General features: G+C 38.8%; 1 protein-coding gene across 2 annotated transcripts in view; it reads right to left on the bottom strand.

Annotated features, from left to right (window-relative positions):
* Positions 1-17,417, bottom strand: part of LOC119652876 (lethal(2) giant larvae protein) — a 146,331-nt gene extending 128,914 nt beyond the window's left edge. The window contains exon 1 of one of the 2 annotated variants that reach the window (XM_038057237.1): positions 17,270-17,417. The gene's annotated coding sequence lies outside the window, so the exon portion shown is untranslated. The remainder of the gene's footprint in view (positions 1-17,269) is intronic. The other variant, XM_038057240.1, reaches the window with a different exon arrangement.
* Between the last annotated feature and the right edge of the window lie 1,281 nt (positions 17,418-18,698).

Here is an 18,698-nt window from a genome sequence, read left to right as displayed (position 1 = left end):
ATTTTTGTACCACTTTGAAGATAAAATGTTTCAGCTTCTTGGGCAATTGTTTTCTAACAACACAGCAAATAGCAAACAATAATCTAAGAAAATTACTTTGAAGTCGTTTTATTTTCAATAAACCAACCAAACCTACTTTGAACATTTTTTTTTCAGCTCAGAAAATTGACGAAAATGGCAATAATAAAAGTGACAATTTTTTTCAAAAATTGAGATTACACATCTAATTCTACATAAGATATGCCGCAAAATCATATGTAGCATATGACATAAAGATCACAAATACATTTGGTTTCTAACGTTCCGGCACTGTATGTTGCCCCCAGTAAGTTGATAGATTCTGCTCTTTTCGAGAAATTTTTTAAGCTTTTGTGCGAAACAAACTTTGTTAAAATCGGTTCAATGTCTGTTTGTCCTTCTATCTGCCTGCACACTCAATTTGCTCCGAAATGGATGGAGCTATCATCACAGTCTTTGGCAAGAAATTATGGTCTGTGAACCGCTACACTCTCTCCAGGGCCAGGTTTAAGAGAACGCAAGATAAGGCATTCCCTTGTCTTAGACTGTTATTGATGTCATATGGTCTCGAGAGTGATCCTGCTGCTTTTATCTAGCCTCGCACATTGGTCAGGGTTAGCCTAGTCAGTCTTATCAATTTCGTTGGGATACCGATTTCTCTCATGGCCGTGTACAGTTTTAACCTGGCTATGCTGTCATAGGCGGTTTTAAAGTCGATGAAAAGATGGTACAACTGATATCCATATTCCAACAGTTTTTCCATAGCTTCCCGCACAAAGAAAATCTGATCTGTTGCTGATTTGCCTGGAGTGAAGCCTCTTCGGTATGAGCCAATGATGCTCTGGGCGTATAGGGCTATTCGGACTAGCTAGAGGAGAATATCTTATAGATGGCACTCAAACACGTGATACCTCTATAATTGCTGCACTCCGTCATATCCCCCTTTTATGTATGAGATAGATAATGCTCCGTTGCCAGTCTTCATTGAGCATAAGTTATTGAACTGTTTGGTGTAATTGGTCGCCACCATATTTAACTAATTCGGCTGTAATTCCATCGACTCTTGGCGACTTATGATTTTTAACAGATGAAATTGCACGAACTGAATTCAACCCATCGCTCCAATATTCCCATTCTGTCGGAAATCAGATTTCCCTCTTTGTCTCGGCATACATCCTTCTGACTTGTTGGTAAAACTTCCGCGCCTGGTGCGGTTGCTCCCTGTACTTTTCTAGTTCACAGACTGGTTGGTTCTCCCAGGCTTCCTTCTTCCGTCTGTGAAGTCGCTTCTTCGCTTGACGGATTTCGTGATAAGTCGGGCTCTGTTCCTACTTGACTATTGAAATCTCCAAGTATAATTTTGATACCATACTAGGGACAGGCTTCGACGGTTCGTTCTACTGCCTCGTAGAAGGTATCCTTCTCCGAGTCTGCAGTCTCCTCTGTAGGGGCGTGAACGTTTATGAGGCTTATATTTCTAAATTTGCATTTCGAACGCAGAGTGCAGCCGTTCGCTTATATTTTCAAAGCTGATAAAAGCAGGTTTTATTTTTTGCCTGACTAAGAAACCTACTCTGAGCACATGGTTTACTGGATGGCCGCTATAATATATGGTGTTGCGGCTCTTCTCCAGGAAACCAGTCTCTGTCCAGCGCATCTCTTGTAACGCCGTTACATGAGCCTTATATTGGGGCAGAGTATCGGCTAGCTGCTCAGCAGCCTTCGGTCTGTAGAGGGAGCGCACCTTCCATGAGAAAATGCGCAAATCGCTATTCTACAAGCACAAATGCCCATTAAAATATGGTTACATAAGCAAAGCACAAACCTTTCACACCTGAAACATTAAGTTTCTGTTTTTCCAATTTGTTTCACACAAAATTATTAGAATCGAGTCGATGTCTGTCTGTCACATCCGCTTTATCCGGAAACGGCTAGACCGACTGTCACGAAAATTGGTTGGAGTATGTGGGCTGTGGATCCCTTTACACACCGCAAATGGCACCATTTTGTTTTTAAGGGGGGTGTTCCATACATGTGAAAAGAGGGCGCAAACTTTTTTGCAGAATGTGGCCATGTAGGGTATCAAATGAAAGGACTCAATTAGTCCTTTTCAAACTGGTCCCATATTTGATCTCGGGTGAAACGTAGGGGAGTGAGGGTGAAAAATATGACCTTTCAAAAGTGAAACAAGCTTCAAAATATATCCCGTTCCCAAAGGCTGCACAAATAAAGTTAATAATAGTATATTAGCATATTTTAGAAATTTCGCCGAAAACCCCTTTAAGTTTATGCTAAAACTACACCGGAACTCGCATAGGGGATGCTGGCACTTCGAGTATAAAGGTTTTGTGTTCATCTTATGTCAGAAGCTTTGGACGCACATGTTTCCATTCGTATATGGCCAAAATATTAATATTTCATACTTTTTTTAAACTGCTAGAAATACGTACATATTACATGCGTAGATATTATGCGTACATATTATGCTCACCAAATTTCGTGCCAATCGGTATAGCCGTTTCTGAGAAAAGTGCCTGTGGCAGACAGACAGACAGACAACCGACAACCGGTTTTAATAAGGTTTTGTTTTGCAAACAAAACCTTAAAAAGGAAAACTAAACTAAGTCAACTTTATATGATGATGACGTCATACACGTATTAGAGTGCAATAAATTTACCTGAAATGCGAAATTTTGACCTTCGATAACTTTGTTAATAATAGTTGGATTGCCTTCAAACTTTTCAGAATTATGTTTTATATTATCGCCTATGCTGATGCCATTGACTGTACTTCTGGGATGTATTTTGAGGCCTTGATTTCGTATAGTTCCATCATTATGATTTCTTTCAGATTTTTCGGTTGCATAGGTTCTGAAAACGGGACCTATTTTACGTTGTGGGGCAAATATTTTGAGTCCTATCTCCCCTATATGTATATGTAATATCAGAAATAAGAGCAGTATGAGAGAGTACTATCCGAGTCCTTTCATTCGATATCACACATGAGCACATTCTGTGAAAAAAATTACACCCTCTTTCGCATGTATGGGAAGTGCACAGAGCACAGAGACCACATATTCTCACCACATTTCGTGACGATCGGTTGATGAACCATAGATAAACAGACAGATAATGAATCGAATTTAATAAGAGTTTGTTGGACACCAAACATTAAAAAGACAATGTTTGTTTAGGGTGAGTATAACATCTACGTCTGTAATATGTAATAATATGTAGAAAACGTTGAAAATTTTCAAAACGTAATATGTGTTCCTTTAGATTTTATAAGTGTAGAACCAAGCTATTATCGCGTTTTTCTTATAATTAATTTTTTCACATTTGTAGTAATAAGCCGATTTTTTTCTGTCATCGTATGTATTATATGTCGTTTTCTCGGCTTATTTTATAGTGGGAAAAAAGACTAAATTTCGTTTTTTAAATGCCGAATGAAGAGGATAGCTGGTCCTCGAAATACCGGTATATGAGTAATAAAACCTCTTTATTCGTTAGCGCGAATTACATGACCATACCATCGAAGATGCCTCTCTCGCAGTTTTTCCACGATCGGTGCAATCCCATAACGATCGTGGAGATCTTCATTTCGGATGTGATCAGAACGTGTCACGCCATTAGTCCAACGCAACATCTTTGTCTCCATTACCCCAAGACGCCGTTCATTGTCTTTTATAGTCGGCCAACTCTCAGGACCATAGAGAGACCAACAGAAACACGAAGCAGTTTTAATATATCCGCCACACTTCGAACTTTACGCTAAGAACTGGCTAAATGCTTCCCCTAGATCCAGAAATGCAATGTAAAAATTGCGATACTACTCACGATGTTTCTCCAAGAGTAACCATGCGTGTATTGCGAATACGGTTGTGAAGAAAGGATTCAAAAATATCTATAGTATTGGAAAGTAACCAGATCGGACGGTAATTTTAACATTCTGCTTTCTTTTTGCATATTGGAACGGTGGAACTTTCTTGAGAGTCGGTGTTCTACCTTCCTCAATAACCCAATTGATGAATGAAAGAACGAAAGAATAACGAATCCCATCCAATTTCACATATTTTTAGCCCTCACTCCCCTATGTTTCATCCCAATATCCCCCCCCCCCCCCAAACTACTATTTCATTTGATACCCTACATGACCACATTCAGTGAAAGAAAATTTACACTCTCCTTTCGCATGTATGTGGCTGGTGCCATCCACTTCTGACAACAGAGAGCCTTGCTTTTGCTTATTGCGCTGCGGAGTTTCCTTTTACCTGATCTGTACTGTCTCTTCGCGGTCGTTTAAACATGGTATCAAACTGCGGAGCTTATGGCACTCTCTCCGCAGGTTGGCAATTTGCACCGTCCACCAACACATAGAAGACTTGTCACGGCCGGGTGCTCTCTAGGTCGTTACTAGGTTCGTTAACGAAAGCGCTACCACCATTTGGAATGGCATGTGTCGATGGTCGCTCATTGGGAAGTCTTCCGAATTCCGTGGCGGAACGTTGGCATAGATCCACTGTTTGAAACTAATTCTCAGCCATTACCAGGATCTTTTTGCCTTCTTCGCCCATTTAAGTAGCCTGACATTAAAGGCGTCCCAACGAAAATCCACCCCTGCGTGTCCAAGGCAGCAAGAGCATCAAGCCTACCGCGAAAATGCGGCATCGCCTTATTTGGTATTACATAGACGCTGAAAAACTTTATTTCTAAACACTAAATCTAGATAAAGCCATCCCCCGGCCTTGATCGTCCCGAACTCCAATTTCAGCGGTATCTGGAAAGTAGGTCGGTAAATTTAATGAAAACAATTACAAGCTGTGAAATACATTAAACCTTGCGTGGCCAGTGTATTGAAGAAAGTTGCAAAGGGTAAAGCTATTCGATTTTTAAAGTCCGCTTGGGATCCAATTTCCCTAACTGTACTGTAATGGAGTTCGAAGAAACTTTTTGGTCTCTGTGCTGGAAGCATAGAACTGTTCCAACTTCAGCATCAGGTCGAAAAACGGAATGACCAAAAGTTAAACTCATTGAGTAGCAGCGATTCCAAGGACGCGGAATTGAAAATACGCATCCCCTACGCAGAGGCAATTGTTAATGGTTTGCTTAGCTCGACTACGCATTGCATATTGCCGTACAAAGTGCTAGAGACAAAGCCGTAAGGTTATCTGCAAAAGCTGGCAAATAAATGATTTCTTGACTCCTAATCTTTGTGATTTACTTCCCCAATGAATTTAATACATTCTAAATTCTTTGATTAAATACATACGCATAATTAATTCTATATGAAATTCTGCTGAAATGTAATCACGGACCTTTATTTTTATGACATTTGGAAATTAGAATTAGCCAAAACATTTTTTTTCCTCAATTTGATATTGTAATTAACGAGATTATTTGACATAAAAGTTAAATACTAAATACGCACATATGAAGAAGCTGTTATCCCCTCGCCTTACGTAGAAATGTTGAAGGAGCTCAGCAAGTGTATTCAAGGGAACTACGCTGGACAGTGAATAAAATGTTCATTTCTAGCCCGCAGATTTTTTTCCCCATGTAGTACCTATATACATGCTCAATAATATAAGTGAACACACAGGCACTATGCATAGAAATGTATATATTTGCTTATATGCATTATACAAGTCAGGAAACCGAAAGCTGGACGCCAGTAAATTCGCACGAAATTGCTAAGTTTGAACTGCTATAACTTAGGCATTAATGGCCAGATTTTCATGAAATTTGGTGTATGTGTATGCGAAATATGGTCCTCTACTGGTAGTCCAAGGATGAATTTAAGGGTTTTTTAGTCAATTTCTAAAAGTTGGTAGCTAGTATTAGTAAGTTTATTTGAGCAGATATCGGATTGGGACATATTTTGAGGCCTGGATTTCATCTAAGCGCCCCATCCTGATGTTTTTCGGATTTTTAGGTTGGATAGTTTCCGAAAATGGGTTCTGTCTCACTTTAAGTCTTCTTCTTTTTCTTCAGCCTTTATCTCGTTCACAAGCGGGGTCGGCTCGTCGTGACCCGCTTCGCCATTTGGCTCTACGAATGCCTGATCTGGGTGCAATCTCGAGGCTTTCAAATCCCCATTCAGCGTATCAAGCCACCGTTGCTTAGGTCTGCCTTTTGCTCGTTTACCATCGACTTGGATGTTCAGACCAATCTTTGCAAGTGAATTCTCGTTTGCACGAATTGCGTGACCATACCATCGAAGACGCCTCTCTCGCAACTTTTCCACGATCGGTGCAACCCCATGAAGATCGCGGATATCCTCATTTCGGATGTGATCTAAACGTGTGACGCCACTAGTCAAACGTAGCATCTTCGTCTCCATTACCGCAAGACGCCGTTCATTGGCTTTTATGGTCGGCCAACACTCAGAACCATAGAGAGCGACTGGACGGACGACATTGCGGTAAATTTTAGATTTGAGACGTTCGTTGATACGTCGATCACAAAGGACACCAGTTGTGGAACGCCACTTCATCCAGGTTGCGTTAATGCGTGAAGCAATTTCATAACGCAGCTCTCCATTGGCTGATAGCGTTGACCCGAGGTATTTAAATCGCTCAGTTCTGGGCAGATCACTGCCGCTGACAGTGATTGTGCCTGTTTCATGGGGATCGTTCGTCAAAAATTCAGTTTTGTTTAAATTCAATCTGAGACCGTGTTGCATGAGGCGATCATTCCATTTTTGAACAAGTTGCTCGAGATCATTTTTGCTATCAGATGCTAGGAAAACATCATCTGCATAAAGCAGTGTGTAGGGCGCTGGACGTTGGATATCCCGTGTGACGGTGTCCATAACAAGGACAAAGAGGAGTGGTGAGAGGGCACTTCCTTGATGAACTCCACCAGAGACACGAAGCGATTTTGATACACCCGCCATACTTCGAACTTTACTTTTCGGATCGTGGTAGAGCAATTGAACCTAGCGCACGAGTTCTTCTGGCACGAAGTGTTATCGTAAAGCATACCAGATGAGTTCGTGTGGTACACGGTCAAACGCTTTCTCTAGATCCAGAAAGGCAATGTAAAGAGGGCGATTCTTCTCACGGCGTTTCTCCATGAGTAAACGCGCAGCGTGTATTGCGTCAGTAGTTCCGCAGTTCTTGACAAATCCGGCTTGATTCTGTCTCACTTTAAGTGCGTACATTTTAAATCCTTACTCGCGCGCTTTGCAATTCACGCCAAAACTAATGTCAGTTTCGGAAGGTACTAATCGAGACTTTTCATTTGATACCCTACACGACCACATCCGGTTAATTTTTTTTTAAATCCCCCCTTTCCATGTATGGGGCCAGCCCCCGTTTAAACTCCACCTAAATTTATGCCACTCGTTTTATGCGTGGGATTTCATAGTTCCCATCTATCTACCAAATTTCGTTCGTTCGTTTTTGAGAAAAGTGCATGTGACAGACAGCCAGACAGTGAATCGATTTTAATAAGGTTTTGTTTTACACAGCATAATTCACTTTATATGATGACGTCATACACGTCTAAAATGCGATAAATTCACGTGAAATACACAACTTTGACTTTCTATAATTTTGTTAATAATTGTTTTTGCAAATTCGAAGTGGTATCTATCTTGAAGCCTAGATTTCCTATGGATGCACCATTGTGTTTTTTTCGTCAGATTTTTCGGTTGGATAGGTTCTGAGAACGAGACCTGTTACACTACCGGGGTACACATTTTGACCCCTCACTCCCAGCATCAAAAATACCCCACATGACCACATTCTATGAAACATAATTTACACCCCCCTTTCATATGTATGAATCTCAATTTATATAATTATATTATTTATATTATTTTATTTATTTTTATATTATTTATATATAGTAATTGTCAACTTCATACGCTTCACACTCAGAGTTTAATATTATTAGCAAATGTGAAGAACTGAACTTACAACAGATACAAACAAGTCGAAAAACCGGAAGCTGGGCGCTTCAGGTATGAAAACCTTTGTGTATTTTTTTAATAAAGACATGTGAGTGTGCATTTGTCCCATTAGTACCTAGCACCTAATATATGTACTCGTATATATTATGTGAAAATATCTACTTTCGCGTGGTATTGACATTTAAAATCTTGAATTTACAAAGAAGCGGCAACTTTGACCTATTATAGCTTTGTTATTGATAGTGTGATTTCCATAAAACTTGGTAGGATCATCCTTTATGTTATAGCCTCTACTGTATATTTCGTGGCTCTCGGATGAATTTAAAAGGGGTTTTGCAGCCAATTACTAAACATTATAGTAATACACTTTATTTGAATAAATATCGGTATGGAGGGTATTTTTGAGCCTAGGTACCATATAGTGGCAGCCTCTTGATTTTTTTCATTTTTGGTTGCGTAGTTTCTGAGAATGGGTGCATTAAAAAATGATCACTTTCGAACCCCCGCACTCCCCACCTTGTCATCACATGTAAAACTAAGGTCGGCTTCGGAAAGTACTAATCGAGACAATTCATTTGATACCCCACATGACTACATTTCGTGAAAAAAAAATTTGTATCCCCTTTTTGCATGTATGGGGATCCCGTAGATCGATATGTCTCACTGTATGCGTGAGCGTTCACAATTCCCAAATTTTCACCCAATTTGGTGTCAATCGCTATAATCGTCTCCGGGAAAAATGCGTGTGACGGATAGACAGACAGACATACGGTGATATAGGCTTGCGGTCGACAGGCCATACAATGTATTGCAAGTCAGGCAGCCAGTGGTTAGATCCACCTGATAGAGGAGGCGCCTCTACGAAACGAGCCGAAGATGCCATTCACGGTAAGGGTAGTACCAGCAAACCTGGACGTGAAAAATGCATTTAATTAAGCCAATTGGAATCTAATACGCAAATCCCTAGCCAAGCTTGGCATTCGCGCCTATCTCGCCTCTATCATCGAGTTATCTAGTTGAAAGGAGGCTCTGGTATGGCACTGATAACGGACCTCACCATGAAATACTTGAGGGTGGTGATAGACAAGAAGCTCAGTTGTAGACAACACGTATGTTTGAGACAAATCCACTGCAAGTATGGTCCTGGCAAGGATGATGCTGAACGTGGGAGGGCCACGATATACCATGTATGCGACCCCAGTTTGGATGGAGGCGTTGCGGATGACCGCCGTCAACAAACTGAGTGCAGTCTACAGGAGGACAGCCCTGAGGGTACTAATTATAAACTCACCCGGTTTCCCAATACCTGCACAAGTTTAAATTGGAGTCCTCGCCCGACTGTCCAAATTGCGATGGAAACCCAGAGCATGTATTTTTAAACTGTCCGAGATTTGTGGAAGAATCTAGAGGAGACTCTAGGAGAGGTGCTGGTAGCAGAAAATCTGGTGCTGAAAATGGTAGCACATCAAAAGAATTGGGATGCGGTCAGCTCCTTGATCGCATCTATCCAAAACAAACTGCGAAATGCAAAGGAGAGGAGAAAAGCTCGGTCACCTATGCGGAGCTGGAGTGAGCTGACTCCGCCCCGTAATGTACTACTTTATGGTGGTTCCGCGGGGCAGAGAGAGAGAGTTGGGGGTGGCTTTAGTAGCTAAAAATCCGACAAAATCCCCCAAGACCGTATTTTGAAGATTTTCACCTCCTTAACAAAAAAAAAGACAAAGTAAATCGATTTTAATAATACAAAACTTTAGAAAGGGCTGGGGAGAAGTGGATTCTTCGTGAATAGAATTATAATATTTCGAATGTCAATTTTTCCCGTTAATTATGAACATCAGCATCTTATTTGCATAGGTTAGGATGCAGTAAATTCGCACGAAATTGATAAGTTTGAACTGTAATAGCTGAATTTCCATGAAAGGGCATGAGTATGCGCGACATTGGTACTCTATGCCCGTGCAATTTAGTAGTGCTAGGATGAATCTGAGGCAGGTTTTTCAGGCAATTTCTAAAAGTTGGTAATATACTATTAGTAAGTCTATTTGGGCAGATATCAGAATGGGATATATTTTGAGGCCTAGATTTCATTAAAGCGCAACACCCCAGCATCCAAAATTAAAAAAATATTAGACGAAGATGACTTTACGGTTTCTTAACAGGGCAGAGGCAAATCGTCAGACGCCGCCTGAGGGTCCTGACCCCTCACCTTAATCCTTAAAAAAAATATTTTCAGCTCTGGCAAAGCTTTGACCTAAAGTACGAATTTACGCTCAATATAATTTGTAGCCAATTCGTGATCTGTGAACTATATAAAGGAGCAATTAACATATGGATGCTCAGCCCTAAACAAGGGGTCAGTGGACCAAAAAAGGAGGGAGTAAATTGCTCCCCATTTGGTATGGTTCGACCGGAGTTAGGACCAATCTTTAAACGAAATATGAATGCTAAGTTTCCAATTTCATTCCGATTGAAGTGAACAATAAATGAATGCTTAAGTTTCCAAACTGATTTGCCGTTGTATTTGCCTGGGGCTAAATGCGAATAGTAGAGTAATATTGAATAGTAGAATTTTTTACACGTTTTAGGTTTGCAGGCGTATGTGATTTAAAGTTAAAAGTAGTGTTGGCGGTGATGTCTTTATAGAATCAATGGAAGCTGAAGGTATTCATTCTTGTACGATTGATGATCTGTTATCGATATCTTTGGGATCGCGTTCGTTTGCTAGTAAGGAAGAAATTGATGATTAATGCCGATATTAAATATTAAAACAGAAAGAAGTCTTGCATTTGTCATTTCGACTACGACGATAAAAACAATTTTTTTTGTGGGTCATGTGTGGCGAGCAGGAAGATTCAGCAATTTAAATAAAACTGTTGAAAGGAACGAGAAAAACATCTCAACATTTGAGATGCTTTTTAATTTTTTATAAATTGGGCAAAAGCCCGAGAATCGATAATTTGATTACGAATCTCGGATAAACACAATCTTTTCTACTCGATTTGCGCATTTAGCCTTTTTTGTCGTTGCATCAAGTCTATTGCGAAATAGCTTATTTCGACTCACCAGGCTTGTATTCATCATTGCATCAAGCCTGGTGCGAAATGGATCATTTGTCCTCGCCGCGCTTGTCTTCCGTTTTTGCATCAATCACAAAACTTCGTATTTACGTAAGTAGCAACGGTTGTCAATTTGGATTTTTCGGATGGGTAATTTCTGAGAACAGGTTGTTGGCCCCTTTTGGACCTTCGAACCTCTTATATGCAATCATGTCAAATCTAACTGATACCCCATTTGGTATTTTAAGTGTGACTTTAGTTCAATGTGCAGTAATGGAATTCACCGCATATGTGGGGGTTCAGAATTTTAACCTTTCTACCAAATTTCGAGTCAATAACCGTGACCATTTCTGAGAAAAGTGCCTGTGACGGACAGACAGTAAACCGATGCTAATAAGATAAATAGTGTGAAGCGTAAAGTAAATTGTCCGGATGGCTCAAGTGGTTAGCACTGAGCTGTCGTAGCGAAAAGTCGCGATTCAAATCTCACTGGTGGCAGAGGGATTTGTTACCGTGACTTGATGTCGGATACCAGCCGACGAAGTTGTCAATGAGTACTTGAATCAAATCAGGGTAGTAATCTTATTGAACATACTTGTATTATATGTACGATATTTAGGGTTGATAATTATAGGATTAAATATTTTTGGAAGAAATTTGAAAATAAAGTCAATGTAATATGTATTTCGAAAAAAAAATTGTTTCGCCATATTTGTGTTATTAGATGTTTATAGAATGGAAAATAACAATAAGTTTTCAAATCTTAGAGCTCAGGTTCAGAGGTATTCCTCAACAATGTTATATAATACATTATGCAAACAAGTCGGGAAACCGAGGTATGAAAGGTTTTGTGTTTCCCTTTTGTGAATGCATGACTGTTCCGCGTGCCTACTGTTTTTTAAAGAGCCATTTTCGCAAATAAATTGATCTGGAAAGTACTATATTGATAATAGTCAGCTTCATACGCCTCACACTAGGAGTTCAATTTAAGTTTGAAGAACGCTTCGGGTTTGGCGTTCATCTTGTGTGATAGATTTTCTATGCACGTTTTTGAATTTAGAGCAAACCTACTGATACCAAATTTCGTACTTCTAGAATGAAACCCCCTTAAGTTTCGGGGTGATTTTATTTAAGGAGATATGATAATGGGATGAATATTGAAGCCTATATTTTGTGTTCATCTCGTGTGGAAAACTTTCTTTGTACGTTTTTGAATTTAGAGTAAATCTAACATTATCACATATCGAATTTCGTACTTCTAGAATGAACCTAGGGTATTTCTGGGTAAATTTATAAAATATAGAAGTATGCTATTATTAACTTTATATAAGCAGATATAATATTGTGATGCATTTTGAGGTCTACATTTTGTATAGATTGATATCTGGTTTCAGATTGATATATTTCAGGGAGATAAACATCCGAGATTAGACTTTTTAATGAAGCCTTATCGCGATGCAGAGAAGTGAATAAAATTTGTTAACCAAACTTTACTTTTGCATTAAGCTACATCGGATTTACAGCAAATAGTGCATAGACTTTGGAGCCATCACTAAGTCTGATAAATAGTAGTCTAAAATATAGTGAATTTTGATTTGACTGATAAGAAGTACGGTTTTTATCGATTTTGCATTTGTTAATTTAATTTTTCGTTTTCACTTAATTTTCCGCGATAACGCAATTCAGCGAAAATTTGTGATACAATTTTTTTTTAATTGGAATGGAAAAATCCGTTGTTTTTCCTCACCAGTCCAGCATTGAACAATATATAGGTATGTATGTAGTACTGCTTGGGATTTAGCAGACACTGTAAATTGTATAAAAAAAAACAGTGGTTTTTGAACTTGAGCTTTCATCGGTCGGATGATTGCAAAAATAAAGTCGTTTTTTTCTTGGCTGTACAAAATTGTTGACTTTGGAATCGACTTAGTCAAGTGAGCAGTCAAGATGGAGACACTTTTGAGAAAGGGTACTGGTCCCTCGAGGTGGAACTGCTGTTTGCAGATGTAATTCTATGAAAGGTATTGACGATACTAAGTGGACAGTTACGATGGAGGAATATTTGAAAAAGTGTAGTGCTGTATCCCTAGTGATACTGGAGTTGTAAACTGAAAGGAGCCCGAGTGAATGCGTTGAAACTGATGAGTATCAGAATTGATGTATAAGTATGCAATGATGTCAAATGATCCTATGCTGCTTTTTTGGCTAGACATAAATGGAAGTGGAAGTTACAGCATAGTCCGCATTCCTTTAGAGCTTCAATTGCGCCGACTGATTCATATGCCGTAACAGATAGCTTGTATTACAAGTATCTCATCGCTTTTTGAATTGGAATTATTCGGGATATAATTCTTTAATCGTTTGTTCAGTCGAGTTAAATTTATAGTGTCCTGAAGAAGGGCACAAGTGTGTCCCAGGTGAAAATACCATTAAAAAATCATATTACGTAGAAAAAGCAACTAGAATGAATTTTTTTTAGTTAAGGCTTGGATAAAATCGCCAAAATGAAAACTGAAAAATCGAACCTATTACGAAAAATACTACAATGACACAAGACAAAGGGGAGGCACATAACATACTAAATAGCTTTAATTCAATACTGAGTATGATTTTTTGATTATATTAAATTATAACTTATGTTCGTGATAAAACTTAAGTAGATGGAACTGGTTCTTTGTAAATCCCTAAAAATTTTCTAAATAAAGATTGATATAATAATTATTTTCTTTAATTAGAGGACGCTCCCCCTTGCTTCTAACTTCCTGTACGATTCATTTTTTGGGGGATTACGGTTTCCGTGTCCCCCGATTTGATGATGAATTCTGGTACAATGGCTCAAAATAAGATGAAAATAAGAAGGAAAAAATTCGAAATCTATTTTCGTTTTCGAAATATCGAAGTTTGAAGTTTTCGACATATTCGAAATTTGTAATTCGTTACGTTTGTTATGTGCCCGCGATTTGATGACGAATTCGGGCACAATGGCCCAAAATAAGACTAAAATAAAAGGTAAAAATTTTTGATATCCCCCACCCTTTTCGAAATATTGAATGTTCAAGTTTGAGAACTGGCCCATATTCGAAACAGCTATTTCGTTATGTTTTCCGTGTGCTCTCGATTTGGTGGTAGATTCGGGCACAATGGTCTAAAATAGGACTAAAATAAAAAGTAAAAATTTTCAAATTTTCGAATTGGCCTCTAGCTAAAACATGCACTTTGCCACGGTTCCGATAGTCACGAGTTTTGATGATGGATTTTCGTAAAATAAAACAAAATGAAACAAAGATAAAATGTTTCGGCATCTCGGTTAGCTTTCGGAATATTGAAAACTTTTAAATATTTCGTTTAATTTCTCGTAAAATTAAATTCCAGTTCGTTCGCTACCATTGCATTGTATTTTGTTATTCAATTTTAATTAAACAGAAAATTTAATAAATTCTTTTGTTAAAAATATAGCTTAAAAAACGAAGGTAGCTATGATTTTGTTGAAAATCCTACTCATTCCTATTCATTTTCGTGGAAATTTACTATACTCCCACGACAACATAGTACATAAGTATCACTTTGTAATAACTAGCTTCACAACACAAGAAAATCAGAAAACTTTTTATACCGGCGGCACCCAGCTTCTGGTTTCCTCAGAACTTTTAGGCAAATTTGACTATAAAAGAACATTTATTGCTCTTTTATACTCGAAATGCACCAGGGGAAGGTATTATCTAACGCATTTCATCCCCACCAAAGACGTGGTTCGTCACTCCCGAAGTATTTAATGACCCCAAACCCCTCCTGGTGTGTAGTGTCCCAGAAGAGTTTTAAAATACTTCCTCGCCGGTAAAATCCGACTCGGAAGTATCTTCAGCAATTGCCCTGTCAATGTCGTCTTCTCTGTCATCCCCACATTCATTGAGGCGAGGTCACTTCGCGAGGGCAAATACTGTTTTTCTTCTTCCAGAGAGAATGAGGTCGGATCTATCTCATTCAATTTGAGGTCATCCTGCAAATTTCCGTCTACCACCGCTCGATAAACTACTTTATATCAAGCAACAACCGCTGTATTAATCAACTATTGTATTTCGGCTAAGCTCCGATGATGACGCAAAGATAGCAGATGTCTATAGGCATCAGTAACCTGCATTTTGGTGACGAAACAATTTATTGCCACCACGTCACGTACTTCAATGCGGCAAGAAATACCTTCGAAAAACGTGCCGGCTGTTGGGTTTAGTATCTTGCGGCAGCAAACAAAACCCTTTTTCTTCGATCCTTTCGATGAACATCTCCATACCCGTTTAAATTTCAATAGTTGATTACTACAACTATTGTCGAGAAATAGCTGAAATAATCGCTTCGCACAGTAGCATGGTACTAGGTGGCGAAGGTAAAACGATCCAGATAATAGGGGCTGTATTACCGAGCAAAAGAGCATAACCGTACTGGTTTTATATTGTAAAGAAGATAAACTTATTTTGGTTTATTTTTGAGAGTAAACTCGAAAAGCAAGTGGGAACTGTGGCCATACATTCAAAAGTATGTGGATTCTTCAACATCGAGGATATGCACCGTACTCTTCATTTGCGAACAAATCACAGCAAAGGTGAAGAATCCAGTCCAATCAATACTATCAATGATTTAGAGAACCAAAACCGAAATTTTGAAAAAATCATTCAAATGTCGCTGGTCATCTCGCTTATTACACCAATATATGGCTCTGTTCTTTCACAGAAAGTTGTACCTAGATAAGTATAGAGATGATTTTGGTTCTTAGATCATGCAGTTCCTGCTTGATATCCTTGGTGATGGTAGACGAAAAGTTGCAGGATTGCCTCAAATTGACTGAGATAGATTCGGAAAAACGGTACGCGGACGCGAAGCGTCCTCACCTCAATGAATGCAATTGCTGAAGATATTTCCGAGTCGGATTCTACCGGGGAGGGATTTGGAGTCATTAAATATTTCGAGAGTAACGAACCAAGGGGTCCCCCCTACGGTGGGGATGAAATGCGTTAGAAAATACCTTCCCCTGGTGCATTTCGAGTATAAATGTTCTTTTATAGCCAAATTTGTCTAAAATTTATGAGGAATCCAGAAGCTGGGTGCTAGCGGTATAAAAAGTTTTGTGATTTTCTTGTGTTGTGAAGCTAGTTATTACAAAGTGATACTTACATAGCATGATGTCGTGAGAGTACAGTAAATTTCCATGAAAATAAATAGGAATGAGTTGGATTTTCAACAAAATCATAGCTACCTTCCAGTCTTTTAGGCTATATTTTTAACAAAAGAATTTATTAAGTTGTTACATACAATGGCAGTGAACGAACTGACATTCAATATGACGAGAAACTAATATATTTCAAAGTTTTCAATATTCCATTTTGCCCGAATTCGTCATCAAATCGCGGGCACATCAAAAGCGTAACGAATTACAAGTTTCGAATATGGGTCAATTCGAGAGTTTCAACCTTTGATATTCCGAAAACGAAAAGGGATTTCGAAATTGTTTCCTTTTTACTTTCGTCTTATTTTGGGCCATTGTACCAGAATCCATCATCAAATTGGGGGGCGACAGAAACCGTAATCGTGACCATTTTTTTTAAAGGGGCATAGTGTATCGATCTTGGTGCGATTCTAAAGCACCATGTACAAGACATCCGATTTTGTACATAAGATGAGATGAACTAAAATGCTCAAAAGGACCGTATTGCCCACAGAAGTATGCAAGCGTTCAACACCACACTTCAGTAGATCTGCACTTAGATGCTTACATTCACCATGTTTCCCTACCCTATCACCTATCTTCGTCACGTACTGGTGTCCGTTTTACACAGTACGCCCCACACTTGGGCAGGCAATGACAAGCCGTGAGTTCACTGAATCATTGTTTTCTGACGATATCAAATCTTTAGAATTCGGGAGTATTTGCCCCCTTTAACCCTACTTGATGTGACGGGAAAAAGTTCGGACCCTTGCTACTGAATTAAAGTAACTTGACTAGCGTTTTATTAGCAAATGTTTTAACAGACACCCTTTTGTAATTTCGTCCACTCTTGAAGTACCAAGAGAGCGCCAATTAGCAAATGAAATACTCCTCTGGCCACATAAATGTACACTTTTTAATCATCTATTGTGCAGGTATTTCCCATCAAGAATTTAACGCACTCAACAGGTGCAGAGTCGAATCTTTCAACTTTTACGCGATGGGCCACATTTTTAACATTCAATAATTATTATCTTGTTATTGTACATAAACATATGAAATCAAAATTTGCTCCATACTTACTCTATAAACTGTAACTGATAATATTCCAAGAAAACGGCCGCCGACACAATCCTACCGAACCAAATCCCAAACAAAATATTTGTTTTGAGTGACAGCAGCGTAGAGGCAAAAACATGAGGAACTACAATTCACCAATATTAGGTGTGTCTACCGTCAACCTTGTATACACAGTCTAAACAAGAGCTGCGTTCACTCGCGAGCCTCGAGGGGTCGCGACGAGCGCGTTGAAAGTCGTGCCCACAGTTAGATACTAGACAGCTACCACACTCCTCCATGCCCCTCAAGGGCGGAAAAAATCAGCGTGAGTACGCTGATTTCAAGTTGTTTTACCTTTGAGCATGAGAGAGATGTAACGAAAATCCGATCAGCTGTGTTTGATATAACGCCCGGACTTGCCAATGTATTAGTGAGATCGGCAAGTTTTTCGTTATGTATAAAGTGAATACGAGAAACAACTGTTTGCTATATGGATGAGCACGGCAGTAATACCAGAATAGCAAAAGCTCACCGATCTCTCTCTTACCAATGCGATTTAACGAATATTATGCCTTTTCCTTGTTAAGCGTCTCTGATGCGTACGGATAAGTTTCTGCAGCTCATTCGCAAGTCGGGTCATTTAGTGTTGATACTGCTTATAGTAGATCTACTGTGGACGTGCCCTTTGATTTGAAAGCGTTACCTGTCAAAAGGGAATTTTGAGGAAGTGTGTGTATTGTATGCAATGTGATTTAATGGAATATTCTGTTTGTTCCACAGCTGATTTGACATTTTGGCGCCATGTTTTTAAATCACAATGCGAAGGTGATCAAAAACTGACATAACGCTCGCGATCATTGTATACAGACTAGATGAGGTAATATCAAAATGAACGTCGTCAAATTCCCGATGACGTCACTTGGACTGATACAATGTGGAGTGAAATTTAATAAACATCTTATACCTCTATTTATGAATAAAGTCAATATCTATGAAAATCGGTAGAAAAGCCTCAGAGATATTCGATTTCAAAATTTGATTTAGGTGAAATGATCACAGATGTGTTAATACTGCGATAAAAATCAAGTCATGTCTAAAATTTATTGTTAGTAAATCGAATGCTGCATTCAAATAATGGAACACCTCACGTTTAGAAATTTAAAGGAAAGTTAGCAAAGTTCATTGATAATAAAACCAATCAATCACGTTCATATTCAATAAATAACATAAACGTTACATGAGCAGATAAAATTAATAATTTTTCTTTTTTCAGTGGTGCTATCATTCTCAAATTACTTCTGATCTTCATTTCGTTGTTTTTTTTATATGAATTTCCCATTTTCCGAATGTCTCCATTTTGGATGTCGTCTACCTTTTTTATATTTTTTAAACTTCATCTTCAAATTGAATAACAAAAGATGATACAACTTATTGTACCTCTTTTTTTGTTTCC

Source organism: Hermetia illucens, chromosome 3 (assembly GCF_905115235.1).
Source record: "Hermetia illucens chromosome 3, iHerIll2.2.curated.20191125, whole genome shotgun sequence".
Lineage (NCBI taxonomy): Eukaryota > Metazoa > Arthropoda > Insecta > Diptera > Stratiomyidae > Hermetia > Hermetia illucens.
This window is presented reverse-complemented; position numbering and strand designations above follow the sequence as displayed.